At 34.8% G+C, this 17,656-nt stretch overlaps 1 pseudogene across 1 annotated transcript; it reads right to left on the bottom strand.

Moving 5' to 3' along the window:
- Positions 1 to 4,961: 4,961 nt before the first annotated feature.
- On the bottom strand, positions 4,962 to 11,793 carry LOC143628055 (putative serine/threonine protein kinase IRE; annotated as a pseudogene). The gene is made up of 18 exons (XR_013152693.1): positions 11,367 to 11,793; positions 10,877 to 10,943; positions 10,591 to 10,771; positions 9,217 to 10,490; positions 8,973 to 9,148; positions 8,651 to 8,900; positions 8,477 to 8,569; positions 8,250 to 8,390; positions 8,051 to 8,143; positions 6,942 to 7,125; positions 6,769 to 6,854; positions 6,593 to 6,681; positions 6,423 to 6,474; positions 5,888 to 5,944; positions 5,640 to 5,807; positions 5,370 to 5,450; positions 5,177 to 5,261; positions 4,962 to 5,069 (listed from the first exon to the last, which is right to left on the bottom strand). The product of XR_013152693.1 is annotated as a putative serine/threonine protein kinase IRE (transcript).
- Positions 11,794 to 17,656: the final 5,863 nt, after the last annotated feature.

Below are 17,656 nucleotides of genomic sequence, written 5' to 3' on the forward strand. Positions count from 1 at the left end.
GTATTACAGCTGCTAGTTCTAAGTCATGTGTCAGGTACGTACTTTCATGAACTTTCAGCTGCCTAGATGCATAAGCTATAACCTTCCCTCGTTGCATCAACACGCAACCTAACCCTTGATATGAGGCGTCAGCATAGACTACTAAATCCTCATTGCCGTCGGGTAAAACAAGAATTGGAGCCTGTGTGAGCCTTCTCTTTAATTCTTCGAACGCCTCTTTCTGGAATCTACCCCAATTGAATACCATAGTCTTTCGGGCCATACTGGTCAACGATGCGGCTATCTTGGAGAAGCCTTGAATGAATCTACTATAATAGCCAGCCAACCCTAAAAAGCTGCGTATCTCAGTCGGGTTTTGCGGCGTCTTCCAATTCTTTATTGCCTCAATCTTAGCTGGGTCCACAGTAATCCCCTCAGGATTAATTGTGTGACCTAGAAACTGCACTTCACGCAACCAGAACGCGCATTTCGAGAACTTCTCGCAGATGCTTAGCATGATCAGTCTCGCTTTTCGAATAAATCAGTATATCGTCGATGAAAACAATAACCGACTTGTCTAACATTGGCCGACATACCCTATTCATCATGTCCATGAATGTCGCAGGAGCATTCGTTAGACCGAACGACATAACGAGGAACTCGTAGTGTCCATACCGCGTCTGAAACGTTGTTTTAGGAATGTCTGCTTCTTTCACTTTCAATTGATGATAGCCCGATCAAAGGTCTATCCGCGAGAACCAGCTAACACCTTGTAATTGATCGAACAAGTCGTCAATCCATGGAAACGGATATTTGTTCTTCACCGTTAGCTTATACAACTCAAGATAGCCAATACACATTCTCATACTTCCGTCTTTCTTCTTTACGAAAAACACCGGTGCGCCCCACGGGGAAACACTCGGTCGTATGAAACCTTTGTCGAGGAGTTCTTGTAGTTGGGACATCAGTTCTTTCATCTCGGATGGCGCCAGTCGGGAAGGAGCTTTCGCGACGGGCTGTGCTCCTGGAACTAACTCAATCTGAAATTCTATCTCTCGTTCCTGTGGCAACCCCGGAAGGTCCTCAAGGAACACCTCGGGATAGTCGCACACTATAGGAACATCTTTCACTTCCTTTGCCTCCGTCGAAGCGTCGACAACATACGCCAGGTAGGCACTGCACCCTCGCCTTAACATTTTATCGGCTTTTATCATCGAAATAACGTTAAGCCCCTTACTTTCCTTATCAACATAAACAGTCACTGTACCACCATCCAAGGACTTTAACCTTATCAACCTACTTTTACACACTATCTAAGCCTCAAACTCAGACAACCAACCCATTCCCAAAACCACATCGAACCCTCCTAAGGTCATTACATAAAGGGTAACAGGGAACTCACGTCCCTCTAACTCTATCATACCGTCCTTAACCATTCTCATTATCCTAACAGAGGTATCACTAGCCGTTTCTACCATAAATGTTTCAGGCACACGACTACATGCCATTTTAGCTAACTTACGGAATGTTACGTCTACGAAACTTCTATTAGCACCTGAATCGAATAGAACAGAAGCAGAAATACCGTTTATGAGAAATGTACCTGTCATAACATCGGGAATCTGTTTGGCTTGCTCCTGGGTTAGCATGTAAGCCCTTGTCCTTGGCCTATTCTTCTCAGCATCTCTCTTTCCATTACCTCTAGCTTCACCTTCATTACATTCCCTCACAAAGTGACCTGTCTTTCCGCACTTGTAACACGCGGGTTTAGCATTACACTCTGGAGCATAGTGCCCCATTTTCCCACACTTATAGCATACATTTAATCCCAGTCTACATTCTCCACCATGAGCCTTTCCACACTTATGGCAGACATCAATACCTTTTCCCCACTTGCACTCACCACCGTGCAATTTCCCACAAGTCTAACACGATTTCTTCTCCCACACCTTACGCTTCTTGTCTCTCAGGTTCCACAGCTGCGTACCGTGCCTCTTTCCCTGAGTATCCCACTTCTTGTCTTTCTTCACCTCAGCCACCGCTTCATTCGCTGCCAGGTCCTCATAAACCACTTCTGCGAGTTCGACAGCGGAATCAAAAGTAGCAGGTCTACTTGCCCTGACCAGTGTACGGGCGTTCGGTGGTAGTCCTCTGACATAACACTTGATTCTTTTAGCTTCAGTATTTACCATTTTGGGCACGAGTCTTGACATTCGGTTAAACTCGGTAGTATACTCACGGTGTGTCATACTTCCTACTTTCAAGTTCAGGAATCTCATCTCTACCAACCTCAGCATCGGCACAGAACTTCCTTATTACCATCTCTCTCAGATCATCCCACCTCATAGCCTTAATCTCAGCAGCAGTCTTTCTCTGTTCAACAGTTTCCCACCAGAACATAGCTTCATCACCAAACGACCGAGTAGCGAAGCCCACAGCTTGATCGGGACAGCACTCGCTAATGCGGATAACTTTATCCATGGCGGTTATCCACTGAAGAGTAGCGATTGCGTCACCAGTACCAGTTGTCTTAGGTGGGTCACAACCTTTGAAGGTTTTGTACTTGTAACCACCACGGCCTCTCTTTCCCTCATTCATCTTCACAGAACGATCCTCGCTTGATGCTGCATTCTCCGTCTCAGTGTCCTTCTTACTACCTTCCCCAGGTTCTTCTACCGTCTTAGTACGGCTTTTCGTAGACTTGTCTGATTGGAGATTCTTCATTGCAGTAGCAACAGCTTGAGTAATCGCAGCTTGAATAGCAGGATCGAGCTGATACTCTTCTTCTCTCATAGTCATGCTTCTTTCTACGCTGGGCTAAGTAGTCGGTTCTTGGGAGGGTACTGGGTTGATACGTGTCCTACCACGACATCCCTTGCGTCCTCCTTGTCTAGTAGTCTTAGTACCAGCCATTCGAATTCTAAAGGAAAAACATAAATATCGTCACGTGAGGAACTATTTAGTACAAGGATAGTAAGGCTGCAGGTAATAAGAGTGGCTAGCTGGGATTAGCTACTCACGTTACTCTCTGTGTCCTATACACTTCCTTTCTTGATTCTACTTGTGCTCGGTTCTACTTAAGGCAGTTCAACAGTCAAGCATTTCAAATATAAGCAAGCAAATCTATCTCTAGCAATTCATATAAACCTCTTACTTATCCCTACGTTATAAGTAAGGAAATTCACATATTAAGCTTGCTTGAGTGACACGTGGCATTCTCTGACTGGCATCTTCTTTCTTTTCTTCTTTATATCCCATTCTCTGTTCGAGTCTAAGCATGTAGGATGCTTATTCTCTCGAACTTATGCTCTGATACCAACCTGTAAGGCCCCCGAGCCCGGGTTCCCTACTTTCTCGCTGGTTGGATTTACTCATCCACATAATTCATAAATCAGAGTGAATTAAAACATTTTGTGGAAATAAAAGTCAATCATTCACACGTAACATAAATACTTTGTCTTAAAATAGAACAACATAGGTCTTAAACATGTAGCAGTGGGGGTGGAATAGTAATGGCTGGTTTGCTATATTTGGGGGGTTTAAGGTGGATATGGACGGTGGATGTTAGAGAGACAGTGAAAGGAGAGATGCAGGGTTTCAATTGTGATGACTAAAATGCCCCTACTCTTATTTTTAAACTTTGCCACATGTCACTATATCATTCCTTCTTATCATTCCTACAAAAACCAAACTTCCTATTTGAACTTAACCCTGAGAAGTGTGTTAGGTTATAATAGGAAGCACTATTTTTGTAGGAAGGATAAGAAGGATTCTAGGCCATTGATTTTAAAATTGGATGGTTGAGGTTAGTTTGGATGGGAGAATCAAGTGAGAAATAAAGGGGGAAGGACATAAAAGGAATTAGACACATTTGTTGATTTTTTCTCTCTTCACATATAAAGCACATGTCAATTCCTCAATTTTTTTAAAACGTCAATAACTTTTTAATACGACATTTAAAAAGGAAACAAAATTCATCATAATAACGAGCACAATTTTATCTTAATATGAGTACCATATTGCTATAAAAATATAAAAAAAAATTGGTGGGTTTTTATATATATTGTGTTATAAATATAGTCGTCGTGTTTTTTCTTCATTGTGTTTTACCCAATTATGTTTTTGTTTTTTCCATAGTGTTTTTTCCATAGTGTTTTTTCAACCCAATTATGTTTTTGTTCTTCGTTGTGTTTTACCCAATTATGTTTTTGTCTTCCAAAGGTATTTCACTATCCACATCAACTACTCCAGTATTACGTTTTTCATTATGACTTTTCATTGTGTTTTTAAAATATTTATTTTTCCTGTTGTATTTTAATTTTGTTTTTTTTTATTGTGTTATAATAGAATTATTTCATTGTACTTTTGTTGGTGTCCTTTCATTTGGAATCAATTTCACTACAACATGAGAAGGATGAAACGAGATCGCAACATCAACTCTTTTCTTCAATCTAGACCATGTCCGCAATGAAGCTTTATCCTCAACTCACGTAAACAAAATGCTCGCTACACTTGTCCACCATCTTGCGACGGTGGTTCCGCGCGTTAGGGCTGGGTGTGTCTCCGCCGTCAACCGTCTCCATGACGGTGATTCCGATGTTGGTCGGATCGGCGTTGTGTTTATCGGCGACAATTAAGGGGGTGTCGAAACCGATGTAGCGGTGGGGGTGGAATAGTAATGGCTGGTTTGCCATATTTGGGGGGTCTAAGGTGAATAGTATTGCATATTTCATTTCTTTTTCATCTTTAATTTTGTTTCTTTATTTTAAATAGCGGATCTTATTTATTTTTTACATTTGACAATGTAATACACATATCCAAAGCTAGTTTTAAATATAAAGGAATAAATAAATAAAATGAAACATAACATGCTTTCAAAGAATCTATTACTTGAAACAAAGGAGTAAATTCGTAATGATAATAATGATAATCGATCTCATGAATTTTGGTTAGTGATGGTTTGCATAAAAAATAAACTCCCTTTTATTTATTTATATTTACTTATTTATTTAGTTTTGTTTGAGAGGTTATGGAATATATGCATCATGAACACCAAATATGATAGAACCCAAAGCAACGGATTAGCTTTCCTTGTCAGGTTTTGAACCGTCTGTCGGTTTTGACTCGCCTGCCGGTTTTGAACCGTCTGAATCGTCGGTCAGTTTTGAACTGTCTGAACCGTCTGTCGGTTTTGAACCGTCTGTCGGTTTTGAACCGTCTATCGAGTCTTGAGCATTCTTCACAGGCACATCATAATTTATAGAAGCTAGCTGAGACAAGTTCTGATAAACAAAACAATATCGCCAGCTTAGTTAACGGGTCAAATCGAGTAATTTAGATATGTAGGCAAAATGGGTTGTGTCAATTTAACCGGATGTACAAACTGTAACCTTAAATGAGAAATTACTAAAAGAGTAATTCACATTGAGATTCGAAGCACCGAATTCTGCCAGGTTACCACATTCATCACCCTGCATAAACAACCAAAGGATTATAAATGAAAAGAAAAACGTTTACTTTCTACTCGTTTAAGCTGGTTAGATACCCGATTGGCTTGTTTCGTTTGTAGTTAATTTCCCACATGTGAGCCAATTCACTTGCTAATAATAAAAATAAAATGAGAATTGACATGTTTGCATATATAAGGGATGAATGTATACCTCTTCATCTAGCATATTGCCATATGAACTATCACCAAATGTGCTGCCTGTATCTGACATATCATCAAAGTCACTACCATCATCAACTTGATCATCTTCTGGATTCCAAATATACCGACCTATGAAATAACTCGTGTCAAGTGCTTCAGCAGATGGTATGAATGTGGCCTGTAGGAAAATGAAACTTATAAAATAATAGTTGCTAAATATAAACAATTTTACTATTTCATAGAAAAGTATCAAATCACCTTCTGCCTTGCAAGTGTGTCCCAGTGGATATTCCTAAAAAACGGGTGTGTCTTTACCTGTTTATACCATAAAACAAGAAAATGGTTAAATTGCAATGTTTATTCATCTCTTTTACCATTCTAAACATATACATAAACAAAATTCGTTTGTTTAAAGCCTACGCATATGTAGGTTATGTGTATTATGTGTAGGTATATTTTCCTACATATACCTGCACATATGTTGGTAAACATTTAAAACTAAAAAAAAACAAAAAAAAAACATATGAACAAATTAGTTTAGTGAGTTTTTATGTATATAACATAGACATTTATATGTAAGTAAAAGTCCTTAAAAATATGAACCATTGATAGAAAAAAATTAAACGATTTGAGTTTGTTGTCTTTCTTCTTGCAATAATTTAGTCTTCTGTGATGAATCTCTCCTTGTATATGCGTTTGCGTATGTGTATGTGTCTATGTATATATGTATGTGTATGTATATGTTTATTATATGTATGTGTGTGTTTGTTTATGTAATTGTAGAAAAAATTACCTCTTGAGACCCCGTTGCACCAAGACGTTGAACTGGATTTTCAGTCAACAACCTAAGATAAAGCAAAAGGTTAACATTACAACATCATGCAACTTTTAAGCAGCTTCCTTAATATAAAATAAAAGTAAAAAAGCTCAGTATTATGCCAAATTTATAATCATCAAGCTAACTTGTTAATCAGATCATATGCTTCATAGCTCATCTCCTCAGGAACCTTGGGCCATGGTATATCTCTATTCATAATATTGACAAAAACTTGCTGCATCAAAACAAGATGATTTCACGTAATATTTAAGAACTAGAAACTAAATAATGAAACTATTATTTTTAGTGAGAGAGAGCCCACCTGTGGAGATTCTGCGTTGAATGGTGGGATTCCTACAAGTAACTCAAAAAGAATGACACCAACAGACCACCAATCAGCTGTTGCGCCTACAAGAACAAAAGCATTGCATGATAAGTATGAAGAGTAAGATACTATCAAATAAAGAGTATAGTGGTAAATTGTGCAGTTGCAACCGTGTCCCACGCCAAGAAGTATTTCAGGAGCCAAATAGTCAGGGGTACCAACAACTGATTGTTTTTGACCACTTTCGGTTGTAACTTCATTCTCCCCATAAACAGGAGCCCTGCTGCCTGATGTCCCTGATAAATCATCTGTGCTGTTTATTAGACCCACCTTAGATAGCCCAAAATCTGACAGCTGTAACATTCAGTTAAAACTTTGACTCAGTAAAAGTATTCCAACTAGTAATAAATGTTAAAAGTATAGATTATTAGTATTGCATAATCAGGTTTTATGTGTATTAAGCCCTCGAGCCCAAGTTAGGTTTATCTAGGGTTTCTGGTTTCTTTCCTGAATATATATTCTTGTTTGTTTGTTTAACTGTAACCAAGCAAACGATCGGACACGAACAACTAAAAGAATGGGGTTTTCTTGTTCTTGTTCGTTTGTTAAGAAATTGAACGTGTTCGTTTATGTTTGCTCATTAACAGGATAAACGAACGATTCGTGAACGTAAACGAACGGTTCACGAACGTAAATGAACGAACATAACTTAGCATAGATGAAGGACATCAATGAGCTAAAACCAGTTAAAAGTAAGCGTGAACAACAATGTTCGGCCTAAAAAGTTACTAAAACAAGAATAAATTCTAATTTGCCTAAAAATTTTAAATGAATATATTAGCGTGCGTAAATGAACAAACGTAAACTAACAAACATAAATGAACGTAAATGAACATATTCAAATTTGAATGAACGAAAGTAAACGAACTTTCGCAGACATAAATGACCGAACGAAACGCGTGTTCATGTTCGTCCGCTTAACTAAATTAACAAAAATTTTGTTTATTAAAGTAACGAACTTCCCGCCGAAAGGTTATGAACGGTTCACTGAACCTCGTGTTTGGTTCATTTACAGGCCTAACAACAACATACAAATATATATTTTCCTATTAACTTTTACAATAAAAAAACAAATGTTGAAATTGTATTTAATATATTGGTTATTATGAAACAATAACATTACAACAAAATTCACTTTATCCTTGCTCTTTGAAGTTAAAAGATAAAATTCAGTAGCCAATTACTAAAATGCAGATTACAGAATGAAGAGATTGTGGACCTTGATGTGGCCATCTGGACCAATTAACAAGTTATCTGGCTTCATGTCTCTATGAATGATATTCAAAGAATGTAAATACTCCAATGCAAGAACCTGCAAAATAATTAGCCAGAATTCAAGTTTACACCAAAACATTACTTCTTAAAACAAAAAAAACAAAAAAAAAAAAAAAAAAACAGAAAAGAGAAAAAGCACTCACAACTTCAGCAATATAAACACGTGCCATGTTCTCTTCTAAGCAACCGAGAGTTCTCAATAAAGAGAAAAGATCTCCTCCATTTAAAAACTCCATAACCAGATATAGGTTTTCTTTACATGTGAATGAGTAGAAAAATCTGACCTGTAACAATTTCATGAATTTACAAAACAAAAAAGTCAACTCTGGTTTGACTAATTCTTTATGTGCTTCTAATAATCTAATCACACCACAAAAGGATTGCGAACAGATATCAAAATATCGCGCTCAGCTAGAATACTCTCAACCGCATTTTTACGAATCATATCAGCCTTCTTCAAAACCTGCAATACTTGATCCAAATTAAGTTACTGATTATTCAAATTATTCCAAATTAATTACTTCAAGTTGTATAAAGTTCTCACCTTTATGGCAAACACATCACCTGTTGCCCGTTTCTTGGCTAGAAAAACTCGTCCAAATGCGCCTCTGCTTATCGGTTTTATTATTTCAAAATCTTCAATAGACGTCCGATCTTTAGAAAATGCATTCACGGGGCTGGCCCGCAGACTACGGGCTGTTTCATCATCTACCGAACTATCTTCATTGCCCATGTTACTTGATGACTCTATCTTATCATCATCTATCTGCCCACAAAGTAGTACATATTTCTCCCTGTATTTTGAAAGAAAAGTTTTCAGTTTAATTATGAGATGTTATGATAAAATTTATAAATGAACTACTCACTGTAATAGTTTCTCTATACGTCTACCAAACGTTTCAACAACAAGCGCATCCGCCTTTCTGTCTTGGATAGCATATTTAAGGTCTGTTAAATGATCAAGCATTATCTCGAGTGCACTGTATTGGTTAGTGTTGTTAATACTGGCCACTGATCTAGCAATTTCCAGTAGCTTATGTATCTGTCATTTGATAGATGATTCAGTATCTTATATTATAAAAAAGATAAAGATTGATAAATGATTACTACCTGCTGCCAGTTTTCATGCTCAGTTGTGGTCTTTCTTTCACTTAAAAATAGTTCAATCTGATTGGTTCTTGGTGTTAGTAAAGGTGATCTAGGTGTCAAGCTTCCACCAGAAGAGCCTATGTGACATGCAACAGGTGTAAGGGCCCACGTCTTTCATTAGAGATATCAGGCAAAGTGTGCAGGTTTTCCATCACATAATTACTGTCAGGTTCATGAATACATTCTAGTATATCTTCAGAGCATTGACAAGTCAACCTTTGTTTTCTAGGTGATGATTCATCAGAGTCATCTGGTGTACTGGAAGAAGATATTCTCCCAATTTCAGAATTTACAATAGTAATATCTGCATTCTTGGGTGTACACGCGTCAATAATCCTTTCGAGAGTCTCTGCAACTCTATACAGTCTTTCGTTGACAGTTAAACCTTTCAGATCACATCTGTCAGCAATGGCACATATTCTAGAATGTTCTTCCACGTGTACAGTCGGAATTTCAACTTCACATATACGACATATCAATGAACTTTCATAACTATGTTGAGATACTGAAACCTCAGATGTATCTCTTCTTAAATTTGATGATATCTCCAATTCCTCAGGAGGACAAACTGGTATTCCAATAGTTAAGAAAGGATCATCTTTACGGTCAAATTGGTCAGAAACATCTTTTGTTGGAGTGTGCACGTCATCATGGCCTTTGAGATTCTTGTCTACCGTTGATGAAGCAACACTTTTAGCAGTACTAGCATCAACATTGTCAATTGCATCTACTAAACTTAACTTTGCTTGATTTTGCTCTTTATTTTGATCAGCCTGTGTTTCATTGACTTCAGTTTCATCTAAATAGCCACTGGAGTTTTGGTATGTAGATTCTATAACTTTTTGATAAACACTAAGGTCACTAAGCTGGTGAAGACCTAACATATGATGACCTTCATCATAACCACATTCTTTGTGGAACTGCACAAGCCGAGTGCATCGAGTAAGGATAAACAAAAGACGGGTATGAACTTGTTTCAGAATACCCGTTGGTAAATCTTGACGGCGATCATCTAAAATCTGAACAATGTTTTCACACTTTAACCAAAACTCATTGGGTGCCATTTTTGCACACTTTCTTGCAATAATCAACAAATCCTCCAAATTTTCTTGCAATTCTTGATGAACCGAAGTTTCATCAAGTATGGCCACCAAATCTCCAGCGAATATAGCCAGATCAGCATCAACTTGTTCCTTTAATTTATCAAACTTTCCTCTAAGCATAACCAAAATCTCCTGAACTTGATACATATTGCAATGGCACAGAGCAAACAGGTTAAGAATGAACCATATATGAAATTTAGAATGGTATGAACTATGTGAACCAATGATATACCTCCACGTGCCCATATCCACGAGACTTTGCAAAAGATAGAGGCCTTGATCCTTTGGAACCGAGTTCATGAGTTAAACTCTTGAGATCCGAGGCTCTCTTTTTAAGACCACTTGTGGCACGCAGTATGGCTTGGAACCTTGGAGATTGCATTTCTTTGGACATAGTTGCATTACCCTGCAACAAAGCATATGTGAACCATTCAATATGCAGGCAGACAAATGAATTGAAGGCAAATCAATCCTATTAGCTAGCATTATAACTCTTAACTAACAATGCGTAGATTACCTCCAGTCCACCAATGGGCGGTGGAAGTACTCGTAAAGATTTAGATTGACTCCATGACACCTTCTTGCCTACAAACACAAAAGATAACTTTGAATCAAAAGAGCGCGAAAGGTAAGACAAATATTGTTCCTGCTCTCTGGAAGAGAGTCATCATCTAAGGCTTTGAATCAGATGAATTAAGAAGTTATATAACTAAAATATACCAATTTGTAGTTCAGTTCTTTCTACCACTCATCTTCATGCAGAAGGTTAACTAATAATAACTGTTAAGAGTACAGGTTTGCAAAAAACTGTTATTTCAGTCCAAAATAGATGTACGAAAATTGCAACGAATGTGAAACTCTAGGGATGGAAATAGCAGATGTTAACAAACCACAAGAGACCTCAGTTTAAGAATAAGCCCTCCGACACGCATAGAATCATTGTTTTTGTAACCTCATTTATCGAAATCCCTAACTCATAATAATAATAATAATAAATCATATAACAACCTGGATCAGTACAGCGCGGAGGAACAACAGTCTTATCTTTATTATTATTATTATTATTGGAGAGGGTACTATCGGTGGAAACAACCCGAAGCGGGGACGGAACAGAGCAAGTGGTACGAATGTGATTGAGGCCAAGGGCGGAAGCATGGAGTAAGTAATCCTCCTCCAGCTGGCTATCGTCGTCTTTATTATTATCGGGCATTTGAGGCATGGTGTGGGTGTGGCGAATGGGAATGGGAGGGATTTTCCTCATTTTGACATTGGAATTGGAATTGGAATTGGAATTGGAATTGGAATTGGAATTGGAATGGAGGTTTCTGTAGACATGATCGATGGAATTGTGTTCGGGTTCTGATGAAGCCGGTGGTGGTGGAATAGATATATTGTTGTTGTTATTATTATTATTATTATTATTGGTGGTGTTCATGGCAATATAATAACTCTTTGGGGGTTCCAAACCAAGACATTTTGTCGTTGTTCAAGAATTTAACAAACGAGCTTGAGCTCATGTTTAAGTCCAATTGCAACTCTGCGAGTCTTAGCAATCATATTATTTGGATAAATATACGTAAACAAATAATAGATAAAAATGGTGTCATACTCGAACTATAGACATAAAAGTCAATTGATTGTGTCTGAATTCTTTTAAGCTAAACAAGCCGAATACAACCTTAGGCAAGCTCAGGTTCAGTTTAACTCGTTCCTACATGTACACATATCTATATCTAGGGCCTAGAGGTGAGCTAAAAAAACCGACAGTTTTAGGTGGTTTAAAATATATACCATCTTGTTCACGATTCAGCTTTACAATATAATAATTATGCTTGAAACTCAAATTTGGTCATTTAACATTTGTTATCTGCTTTTTTTTTATCTTAAAAATATAAAGTTTTGTACTATATTACTAGATTTGAACATGTGTATTGCACGGGATTTGTCAAATGATAAGATAAACAAGCTCTTTTATTTGAAAAAATAAACAAAATTAAAGATAAAAATAAATTGAATAAATATGGTTCGATATTTCAATTGTGATTCTTAAAATATTTCTTATGATTGAAATTGTGAGTAGCTTAACATATCATATAATAAATCAAAAAGTTTCCTTGATGATGATAAAACCAGACTACTACAAATGCAAGGTCCTTTACATGCCTTTGAGGCTTTAATAGTTTTTATGGAGGTAGTTTTGACACGAATCAAAGTCACCATTTTTTAAAAATAACCCGTATGTATTCAATGATTGTCTCAGGTTAAATCAGAACGAAAAATGTGATCCAAATTTTGTATATAAAGAAGTATTTTCAAATTTGTAAATTATCATTTTAAGATCTCGTTTAACATGTAAATTAATGTATTGTACAAAGTAAACGACTTAGAGAGATACTGACCTCTAAGTGCTACAAGTGTCCGTGCACTCGTGGGGGATACTGACCGCTTCCCCGTGGAGGTAGGCCTTCACCAGGGGTCAGCGTTGAGCCCATTTCTTTTTGTAGTAGTCTTGGACAAGTTGTCAAAGATGATTCAGGAGACACTCCCGTGGTGCATGATGTTCGCAGACGATATTGTGTTAGTTGCCGAGACAAAACAAGATCTAAACATGAGACTAGAGGAGTGGAGAACAACCTTAGAGAAAAAAGGTTTAAGGATCAGTCACTCTAAAACGGAGTACCTCCACTGTGTTTTCGGTGGAGTAAATGACAATGAGGACATCCAGATCACCATTGAAGGGCAAGTAGTCCGCAAGTAACGAAGTTCAAGTATCTAGGATCGTTTGTCCAGAGCGATGGGGAGTTAGACAGTGATGTGGCCCATCGAGTTCAGGTAGGATGGTGTAGATGGAGAGCAGCCAGAGGTGTATTGTGCGACCAGAGATTCCCAACTAAACTAAAGGGAAAGTTTTATAGGGTCACAGTTAGACCTGCAATGTTATACGGAACAGATTGTTGGGCCATTAAGAAGGCACACGAGCGGAAAATGGAGGTAAGCAGAGATGAGAATGTTGCACTGGAAGTGTGGGCACACAAGGCTAGATCGAATAAGAAACAGTGTGTTTCGGGAAAGATTAGGGGTAGCTAACATATCAGACAAAATAAGAAAGTGGAGATTGAGATGGTTTGAACATGTGAAGAGAAGGCAGACAACGGATCCTGTTAGATCCGTAGAAAACATTAATATAGAGGGGTGAAGGCCGACCAAAATTGACTTGGGATGAGAGGATTAGACATGATTTGCTATAACTAAACCTCTCTAAGGACATGGTTGAGGATGGGAATTCTTGGAGACGTAAAATTAAGGTTAATGATTTTTAGGGAGAAAGTAATACCTTAGAGGCTTCTCTTTACCTTATTTTTGTTCACACACCATTATGTTATTTTCTTTTCATATATTATGTAGTTTCTTTGTTGTATTTTATTTTTATTATTTCAATATATCTATATATTATTATCATTATTATTACTAAGTGTTATTATTAATTATTTTCCTATGAATTTTGATTGTTTTTATATTCTCTCATACATATGATTTTTAGAGCTGAGGGTCTCTCTGGAAGCCACCTCTCTATTCTATTGAATTGAGGTACGGTGTGCCTACATCCCACTCTCCCCAGACCCTACTTATAGCTTGCTATTAGTGGGATTTTATACTGGGTATGAATGATTGATTGATTGATACAAAGCAAAGGACTTATGAAATTTTTTTTCATGATTCACGACTTATAAAGTGTATCTTTTTCATGATTTACCACCTGTACTAATGGAAAATATGAACTTAATGTAATTTTTCGTATGATAATATTTAAAAGATTAATGATCAATGTGCATATAGACAATAATCTAGAGCAAAATATCACCAGAAAACATATATGCATACCTAAATATATATTTTATGCAATGTTGAAAAACCACAAACAACCAATTAATTGATTTTATTTAGCATCAACTTTTCTTGAAGGGGGATTATAAGCATGGCATTTATACACCTTTTAATAATTTTTAAAATCCATCTAACTATGTTATAACTCAATTGACAAAATAGTTTTGACTCATGGATAGTTAGGATGAATAAGATGAGAGATTAGGATAAAAAATTAGGCTAGGAGTGCATGTAAGCTTGATACCTAAGCATCAACATTTTCTTTTATTAGTAGAGTAAGATAAGATTTGTTTTGTTGAAATTGATTATGTAATAAATGTTTATGAAATGAAAAAAACCGAAATTGATGGTTTCCGAAAAAACAAAGAATTCGGATTTATAAGCTTTTAAAAAAAATATGAATTGTAGGAATTCAAATTTTTTAGGTATAATTGATCATGGTTTAATGTTTAAAAGTTTTTTAGAATGACTACGTTTAGAACATTAAATTAAAGATACAAAATTAAATAATCACATTAGTTGGAAATTAAATCTAGCATAATTAAAACTTTTTATATATATGACGTAAGAAGTTTTGCATAATTCAAACTTAAATTCACGAGCCTTTATTGTTAAAACATTTGTTGACATCTTTAATAAAAAGTAAGGTATACATTGATCAAAATTATATCTTAGGTATTAGATTGTTGTAAATAGTCATAAATATGTATATAATATCTTGAAATATAACTTATGGGTCAAACCATATTTACCCATGACACATGGATAGCATTGATTAAGAAGAAGAGAGATTAGAAAATTAGGATGGAATTTTAATCTAGAATTGAATGTGGTTAGGACACCTAAGCATCATTATTTTTGTTTATTAGTATAGTAAGAAAAGATGGGTCAAACCATTTTCATCTATAACTTATGGATAGCATGGATTAAGGAGAAGAGATATTAGAAAATTAAGAGGGAATTTTAATCTAGAATTGAATGTGGTTAGGACACATAAGCATCATTATTTTTGTTTATTGGTATAGTAATAAGTAATATAAGATAAGATAATATAAGATTTATACACCTTTGAATAATTAATAAAATCCATCTAACTATGTTATAACCTAATTGACAAAATAGTTTTGACTAATGGATAGTTAGGATGAATAAGATGAAAGATTATAAATTAGGATAAAAAATTAGGCTAGGAGTGAATGTAGGTTTGACACTTAAGGATTAACATTTTCTTTTATTAGTAGAGTAAGACACTGGCTTTTGAATCCGTGCATTACACGGATTTGTCAAATGATCGAGATTTAGTTATTTAATCATACGTTATTTATGGATTTTGTTTTGAATCTATAGATTAACTTTTATATTATCACACACACTTCAAATGTTACATATTTAAATTTTGCATTTTCTTACGATTGAAATAATGCTTAAAGATGACATAAAATCAATTATTGGTAACTAAACATATTAAAGATGTTTTTTTTTATTATCAATATGAATGTAAGTTAAAGATTGTTTTACAAATTGTAAGATTATAAATATTGTATTTATTCAACAAAATTTAAAATACACACATAATTAAATATCCATTTTAAGCATAAGTCACTAAATATAATACGATAGTGGTTCTTATATCATTATTTAACCAATTTAATAATTCACTGTTTGATTTTAAACTTGTTATAGATATTCAAGAGTTTATATATATTTTTTTTAAAATCATGGTCAAACTTTCTATATCTAATAGTAAAAATAGATTTAACGGGTTAGTAAAAGTTATTGTGATTTAAATTACATTAAATACCTTTTTTTCATATAATTACAACTAGTAGGTTATACCAATTAAACACATGACTCATGAATAACATGGATTAAGAAGAGTAAAGATTAGAAAATATGGGGGAAATTAAAGCTTAGAATGAATGTGGTTAAGACACATTATTATTATTATTATTATTTTTGTTTATTAGTATAGGTAGATTTAAAATACACACATAATTAAATATCTATTTTAAACATAGTCACTAAATATTATACGATAATGGTTCGTAGATCATTATTTAACTAATTTAATAATTCATTGTTTGATTTTAAACTTATTATACATATTCAATAGTTTATATATATTTTAAAAAGAAATCATGGTCAAACTTTCTATATCTAATAGTAAAATTAGATTTAACGAGTTAGTAAAAGTTACTATGATTTAAATTATAAAAAATACTTCTTTTTTACATATAAGTTACAACTAATAGGTCATACCAATTAAACACATGACCCATGAATAACATGGATTAAGGAGAGTGAAGATTAGAAAATATGAGGGAAATTAAAGTTTAGAGTGAATGTGGTTAAGACACATCATCATTATTATTGTTTATTATATAGGTAATTTAAAATACACATATAATTAAATATCTATTTTAAACATAAGTCACTAAATATTATACGATAATAGTTCGTAGATCATTATTTAACTTGATTTAATAATTCACTGTTTGTTTTTAAACTTATTATAGATATTCAATAGTTTGTCTATATTCTTTTAAAAATCATGGTCAAACCGTCTATATCTAATAGTTAAATTAGATTTAACGAGTTAGTAAAAGTTATTGTAATTTAAATTACATTAAATACCTTTTTTTTCATATAAGTTACAACTAATGGGTCATATTAATTAACACATGACCCATGAATAACATGGATTAAGGAGAGTGAAGATTAGAAAATGGAGGGAAATTTAAGTTTAGAATGAATGTGGTTAATGCACATCATCATTATTAATTTTGTTTATTAGTATAGGTAGATTATATTCTAAGAAAAAAAATTAATGCGAATTTATGTTTTAAACTCTTTTGTTATTTAAAACTTATAACTGAGCTGACAAATTATGGACTTAAAAATTTCAAGTTGATTTGACTAATCCGGTATGTTTTCCACACTTATAGGTGTGTGTCTATATTTCTGCTTTACGAATATGATATTTTTTGGCATTTCTGATAATATCAAGTCTTATTCCTATTTTGGTATTTTTTCATTTAGGGATTTTTAACTCTTATTAGCAAAGGGCCGAAGAAACTTTATGGTTACGAATCAGGTATAGACTCGATTGCTGAAATAGTATCTCTCCCCCAAAAAGCATGTTTTTTTACCGACGCATAAAGAAAATATTTTGTTGCGAATGAACAAGATATTGAGGAATTGTCCATACGTAAAATCATAATTATTGATATGGGCCTTTTCCACATTAAAGGGGAATCTTTTGTTACAATAGAAGCAGAAATGATGTGGATTATTCAAGAATCAAAGTTTATTGCATTTATAAAAAGAAAGATCTCGGTGAGCTTCTATGTGCCCCTTGACTTTCTATTAGATTAGTTTAATCAAGGGCGCTGTGAATTGTAATTGTGAAAATG

This window comes from Bidens hawaiensis, unplaced genomic scaffold (genome assembly GCF_021521415.1).
Source record: "Bidens hawaiensis isolate Kalapana, Puna unplaced genomic scaffold, B.hawaiensis_p1.1 tig00004774_1, whole genome shotgun sequence".
Taxonomy (NCBI): domain Eukaryota; kingdom Viridiplantae; phylum Streptophyta; class Magnoliopsida; order Asterales; family Asteraceae; genus Bidens; species Bidens hawaiensis.